The sequence below is a fragment of the Glycine max genome, chromosome 18, assembly GCF_000004515.6.
Source record: "Glycine max cultivar Williams 82 chromosome 18, Glycine_max_v4.0, whole genome shotgun sequence".
Lineage (NCBI taxonomy): Eukaryota > Viridiplantae > Streptophyta > Magnoliopsida > Fabales > Fabaceae > Glycine > Glycine max.
The window spans coordinates 27,338,447-27,346,186 of NC_038254.2; positions in this window are offsets into that span (position 1 = coordinate 27,338,447).

The following is a 7,740-nucleotide window of genomic DNA, read 5'->3' on the forward strand; positions in this document are numbered from 1 at the left end:
GCCAAATTGGTTTCTGCTCTTGTGATTACAGCACCAGACTAGGGACAAGAGTTTGAATTGATGTGTGATGCAAGTGATTATGCAGTAGGTGTTGTGCTGGGGCAGCGTAAGAGCAGAATGTTTCATACCATCTATTATGCTAGCAAAGTTTTGAATGATGCCCAGATTAATTATCCCACCACTGAGAAAGAATTGCTGGCAATTGTGTTTGCACTTGAGAAATTTCGATCTTATCTGGTGGGATCAAAGATAGTGATTTACATTGATCATGCAGCAATAAATTATTTGTTGTGCAAAGCTGATTCCAAGACACGATTGATCAGATGGATACTGCTGCTTCAAGAATTTGATTTAGTCATCAAGGACAAGAAAGGTTCTGAAAATGTGGTAGCAGACAACCTATCCAGATTGGTGAATGAAGATGTCACTTCAAAAGAGGCTGAAATAAAAGATAAATTTCTTGATAAATCTTTGTTTTTGATTGCAGGGAGACCCTGGTTCGCTGATATGGCTAATTTCAAGGCAACAGGTGTCATACCGAAAGATCTCAATTGGCAGCAGAGAAAGAGATTCTTCTATGATGCCCGACATTACGTTTGGGATGATCCACACTTGTTCAAAGTAGGTGCAGATAATCTCCTTCGAAGATGTGTGACAAGTGAGGAGGCCAAGGGCATATTGTGGCATTGTCACAATTCACCATGTGGTGGGCATTATGGCGGAGACAAAACAACAACTAAGGTTTTGCAGTCAGGATTTTTCTGGCCAATACTTTTTAAAGATGCCCATCACCATGTCTTAAAGTGTGACCAATGTCAGAGAATGGGGGGAATTTCCCGAAGGAATGAGATGCCTCTGCAAAACATTATGGAAGTTGAAGTTTTTGATTGTTGGGGTATCGACTTCATGGGTCCATTTCCTTCATCTGCAGGAAATGAATATATTTTGGTAGTTGTGGATTATGTGTCTAAATGGGTGGAAGCTATGACCACTTCAAGGAATGATGCTAAGACTATGGTGAAATTTATCAAGAAGAATATTTTTGCTTGATTTGGAGTACCTCAAATCTTAATCAGTGATGGTGGTTCGCATTTCTGTAATACTCAACTTCAAAAGGTGTTGAGTCAATACCATGTGAATTATATAGAGTGGCGTCCCCCTACCATCCTCAAACTAATGGGCAAGTCAAAGTATCTAACAGGGAATTAAAGAAAATACTAGAAAAAACAGTGGCGTCAACCAGAAAAGATTGGTCAGTCAAATTAGAAGATGCACTGTGGGCATACAGAACTGCATACAAAACTCCAATTGGTTTGTCTCCTTTTCAACTGGTGTATAGCAGATCATGTCATTTACCAGTCGAAATGGAACACAAGGCATATTGGGCTTTAAAATTTCTAAACTTTGATGAGAAGGCGTCCAGAGAGCACAAAAAGATCCAATTGTTGGAGCTTGAAGAAATGCGATTAACAGCTTATGAATCTTCAAGACTTTACAAAGAGAAAGTCAAGGCATACCATGACAAAAAACTGTTGAAGAAAGACTTCAAACCAGGACAACAGGTACTACTTTTTAATTTGAGATTGAAATTATGTCCTGGTAAGCTGAATTCCAAATGGTATGGACCCTTTGTTATCAAGAAAGTTCGATCTTATGGTGCAATAGAGCTATATGACCCATAATTTCAGAATCCTGACAAGACATGGGTAGTAAATGGCCAGTGGTTAAAACTGTACCATGGTGAAGAATTTACAAGGGCACATAACACTGTTTATTTAATCACCTATTAAGGTAAAAGCATCAAGCTAATGATGTTAAAGAAGCGCTTCCTAGGAGGCAACCCAGTTTTAATTTCTGTTATCTTTGTTTGTCATGCATTATATAATGTGGAACTTGCTTTATAATCTGTACATTGGAGTATATCAGCTTATCCTTGAATGTTAGATATAAGAGTTTCAATTTGTTGAGGAAGGGACTGAAAAATGACTTAGAAAACATTTTTTTGAAAAATAATCCTTTCACTAAGCACAAGCCTCGTGCTAAGTGCATCTTTGTTCATGCGCTAAGCCGTGAGTCTCAAGCGCTTAGCGAGCAACCCTTGCATCTGAGGCTGATTTGGTCCGCTAAGCTGGCCAAGGCTGAGCTAAGCCAATTTTAGTTCGATCTGAATTTGGCTAAGCAACAGCCTAACCGCTAAGCATAGTGTAGTGTTTGGCTAAGCGCGACTCGTTGCCGCTAAGCTCATTTCCTTGCGGCCAGAACTGGGGTTCATGGAGCTAAGCGCCAGTCATGGCGGCTAAGCTAAACTCCTTGCGGCAATGTAAGTGCTAAGTGATTCCTTATCCGCTAAGCGCTCTCTCCTCTGTACTTAAGATGCATCATTTTAGCTAAGCCAGCCCAAAGCATGGCTTAACGAGAGTTGCAGGTTTTTTTATCTGCATAACTCGCTAAGCGGTCTTATCCGAGCGCTAAGCCAAGCCTTTTGTTTGTGCAAAAAAAAAAAATCTGATTTTGAATTTCAAACGTCGGCTAAGCGCGTGGATCCGCTAAGCGAGCTTCCGTGAGAAACCAAATGTCTCTTTGGCTCACTTAGCGCGGAGGTCCGCTAAGCGAGAGTGTCGAAAACTGCTTAAGTGTAACGACAGTTACACTCACAATTTCCAAATTTTGCCAACTTCTTCTCTGCATTCTCTCTCTCCAAAATTTTGCACATTTTGCATTTGTGCTTTATTTGTGCATTATCAACTTCCAATCACAAAGCATCAACAATACAAGTAAGTTCCTTACTTCCCTTTATCTTTTTCTTGTCTGAACATTAGGGTAGAAAACCTTACATTTAGCTTTAGATTTTTAGGGTTTTAATGCTTTTTCAGAAATAGTTTAAGATTAGGACTTTATATAAGTTTGTACTGTATTGATTATTTTGAGAACATTGCATGTCTGATATGCCTTTGAGAGACTTGAAAAATGCAAGAAAACGAACTGCATTTTCTAGGAAATGCGATGAACCTGCTAAGCGAGCATGCTGCGCTAAGCAAGTTCATTAGTACTCATTGAATATTCGTGTTCTTGGAAGAATTCGCTAAGCACGGCTACTGCGCTAAGCGAGTTCATCTTTTAAGGATGAACACTCATCCTCTTGCTGAGATGCCTGTGAGGCTGAATTGCTAAGCCCAGGTAACGTAGTCAAATTTTTTGTTGATAGCCACGCGCTAAGCCGAGATTCCCTGAGCCAAGAGCATTTTGTTATGGCATCCATCAAGCTAAGCGAGCCCACTCGCTAAGCCCCCATACTTAGTGTATTATTTTTAACTGTATGATGCCGCTAAGTGTAGCCTCTGAGGCGCTGAGCGCAAACCCTTGCAGCAGACCTTAGGCTTAGTGGGTACTTACTAGCTAAACCAATTATGCAAAAGCTGAATTTTTGCAACTTCTACTCAGCAGCACAACATGTCGCTAAGCGGTAGTGTTTTTTTTATGAAGGCCAGCTAAGCTGACCATGTCTCGCTAAGCCGTCAGTGCCTTTTTCAGTTTTATTTGTTAGTTTTTGAATTTGATCAACTTGTGTCCTATCTAACTGTTTGGTTCCTTTATATGCAGATGGCTTCTAGGAAACGTGAAAGTATTGGTTCAAGACCCACAACACAATATGATACAAGGAGGTTTTCCTCCTTAGATGCTTGGAACCCGTACACAGTTATGTTTTGGTGAGAAACATCTTACCTGAGAGGAAGGTAGAGCTCTATCACACTGAGCTAGATGATTTTAAAATTGAATTGGAGAGGCGTAATTTCCATAAACGCCTCACCAATTTGGTTGATGGGAGCATAGACTTGGCTTTGGTGAAAGAGTTCTATGCAAACTTATACAACTCTGAGGGACCTTCACCAAAGCAATCCAGAGTCAGAGGTCACTTAGTGAAGATTGATGCTGATAGTCTTAACACATTCCTAGAGACACTTGTGGTATTGGCAGAGGGTGAGACTTTACCCATATACTCCAGATACTGTAGGTTGCCCACAGATTACAGAGAGATTGAGGTTGCCTTATGCATACTAGGCCGAGGGTTCATCTTGAACACCGAGGGCCATCCTGGAAAGATTCTCAAGAAGGATTTGAATACTCTAGCTCAGGTGTGGAGTGTTCTCTCATACTCCAACCTGGCCCCCACATCACATACCTCTAACCTGAAAGTGGACAGAGCTAGGCTGATCTTTGGCCTAATCTCTCGCTTGGACATGAACATAGGAGCTCTTATTTCTTGTCAGATGACTTTTATAGCCCAATTTAACACTTCCAGACTTGGATTTCCTACTCTGATCACTGCATTATGTAGAGCCAGAGGGGTTGTCTCTGAAAGCCTTACTTTTGAGCGCCTAAGCCCGGTCATTAACTTGACCTACATCAGGAAGAACTGTTGGAATCTAGAGGATCTAATAGTTTCCATCCGAGGGGCTAGGAGGGCAAGGGCAAGGCCAGCTGAGCTTCCTTCCACTTCTGCAGCTTCTACTCCAGCAGCTCCTTGTGTCCCAGCTCAGACAGATTCTCAGTGCTTTGAAGCCATGCTTCAAAGCATTCATCAGGGATAGATCATTTTATTATAGAGTTTACAGGTGGTGGCGCCTCCAGGATCTATTCCTTCAGTTGAGCAGTTTAGGGAGATGGTAGCCTGGCCCGGGACTCAACCTTCTCTTCATAGGTAAGATGAAGGTCCCACAGCCCAGGTACCATAGTATGTGGAGGATGAGTCATCTGAGGCCACCATTCCATAGCCATTTGCTTTAGGGGAGGAGGCAAGTGAGAGACACAGGTGAGACAGGTAACTACTACCACTCCTGAGAGATCTCTTGAGGCCACTTCAGAGCCTCCTGCACCAGTGGTGGACCTACCCTCACCTCAGCACATAGCAAATCCCTCCACTCTTATTCTAGAGATACCAGAGGACCCAACCACACCAGTCCTGGCTATGGACACTTCTCCTCCAGCTACTCCAGTATTTCATCTGACAGATGAGGAGGATGTTAAGACACAGGATACCCTGGACCAGTCACAGGAATTCTAAATTCCTAATGATACTTTTTGTTTTCTTTTTGGATTATTATTATTATGATTATGGTTTCAGTACAATATTTCTTTTATGTTTATACACACTACTACTTTTATTTATGGGTAATTGGTTTGCTCATTCTGAAGCATATGGAACAGTTTGACTTGATTTTTGTTGATATGGTAGTAGAACACTTTTATCTTTTTGTGAAAATTGGTGTATGATTTGGTTTTGAATTGAATGCATGATTGTGATGGAGTTTATGTTTCTTTTCATGAGTTTGACCAAGTGTGTATGTTAGACAAAGAAAGAACAAGAATGTGAACTTGCATTTAGAATTGTTAGTCAGTAGACAGATTGATTGAGAAAGAAAAGCTTGAACCAAAACCGATGAGTGTGTGAACTTAAACTGTGAGTGAACGACTAGCTTTGAGTAATAATCTTTGCATCAATCTCTGAATTTTAGAATGAAATGTATAAAGGAGGACATGATGAAGGCCATGATTATGCATACACAAGCCTTTTGACCAAAAAGCTTACCTTGAATTACAATTGTATCATTTGCACCCTTTGTGAGCTGAATGATTTTGTCAAAAATTTGAACCCTAAACCTGAATGATTATCTCCAGATACCTTGTTTAGATTCTAGGAGAGCATATGGTTCAAGGCAAATTTACCCCAAATTTGGGGGAGTGGAACTGATTGGGATGTAAAGAAAAAGATAAAGCATCAGCACACACAACAAATAAGTTATGTGTTAAAAAAAAGGAAAAAGAAAAAGAAAAGCGATCAAAGAAAATGTGTGCTGGTGTAATAAGGTCAAAAGCAAATTAAAGTGAAAGGCTAGTGAGTAAGCTAAATTGTATTGAAAAGATTCCTTGGATAAGTCTAGAATTTGTGCTCTCTTATCATGCAATTAGTAACTTTTGTTGCATACACCTTTGTACATAGTCACTGCATGTTATTGTCACTTGGGGACCAGTGAACTGTTCTTTATTTGCTTGAGGACAAGCAAAACTGTAAATTTGGGGAAGTTGTTAGTCGATGAATACGACTAACTTTTGTGTATAAAACCTATGTAAATTGTATCAAACTCCTCCAATTTATGGTTATCTTGTAGTGTTGTAATTACTTTTGGGTAAAGATAGGTAATAAATACTTAGTACTTCCATTTTGTGTGTTTAATAATCATTTTCTCTCAATTTCAGGTTAATTAGACGAGTTTGTATAGTGTTGATTTTCACCCTCTCGCTAAGCCAACCTGTCAGCTTAGCGAGCCATCTGCTATGCGCAACACTCCTCAGCTAAGCGCGAGGAAGAATCTAGAAGAAGGATGACCTGTGCATGTTCACTGAGTGAAGGGCCATCCCGCTAAGCACACCGCTTCGCTCCATTCGCTGAGCGAGAAAAGCCAGTGCTAAGCTGAAATTCACTAATGTGCGCTAAGCGGTTTAGAATTGTGCTAAGTGCACGAGCATGAACAAAGCCACCTATTTAAGCCTGAAATCAGATTTTGGAAGGGAGTTTGGCATTTTCTTGAAGCTTCTACATAATTGGAGAGTTCTAGAGAGAGAAAGGTCCAAGTTCCAGAGAGTTTGAGAGAATTTGTTGTATAAAGATCTGCAGAGACCAGAGCTGGAAGAGGAAGCCATCCTGAGAGCTTGAGATGAGTTTGTGAGTGATTGTGAGGTTCTAGAGGTGGAGGAGACATCCCTACTACTTGTATTTCTGCAACCTTTCATCTTTCTTTTCTCTTCGTTATAAGGAAGCTTCCCAGTTATGAAAAGCTAAATCCTCTGTTGGATCTTCCTTGTAGGTACTTGATGTAAATATCTTTTTATCTTTTTTATGATGTTTTGTGTGTTCACTGTGCTATCAGAACTTCATTCTACCATGCTTTTGCCTTGATCACGTAGATGCATGTGTTTTTAGGATCATTCAATAGTGGAAACTGGTCTGATTCTTAGAACTTGATAGGACAGGGCTAGTTTGTCATATTTTCACGAGGAATTGAGGTACGGTAACCTAGTTGTTGTATGTTTGTATTAATGCGGTCCTAGTCGAGTTTAGTCCAATAAGAGGAATCTGCGGACGATGCTTGCTCAGGATTAGGCTAGACTATAATGAGGAATCGGGGTTTAGCATTTCAGGAGACACCATAGAACGCATGAGCATTGTTAAGTATAGAATATCCTTCTAACATCAGGCACCTATTAGGAAGACCAACGTGTCGTCTACTTGTTTTTACGCATCATTTCTCACGTGATTTTCCCTTTTAATAGTTAGTTTACACACCTGTTCATAGTAAACACATCTCTTTTCACACTAGACACCTATTCACTAAAATAGCTTTACCAAGTAACACAAGTTCCCCGAGAGTTTGATATTCGGTTCTTACTGTTTTATACTACTTGTACGATCCGATGCACTTGTCGAAAGCGAACAATATTTCAAACCAAAACTTAATCCGTAGATCCCTCATTTAAGACTAAGTTTCAATCCTGCTTCAATTAAGTTCTAAGGCAACAGTACATTTCCCAATGCTAAAGTCACCTAACTATGCACACAAATGGGTGATCAGACCAAGAGCATATAGAATTTTTAAGCACTGAAAGAAGCATTGAACACAATAAACACAACCAATTAGATATTAAAGTAATTACACCAGCTGTTCTTTAGAAATCCCCAATAAA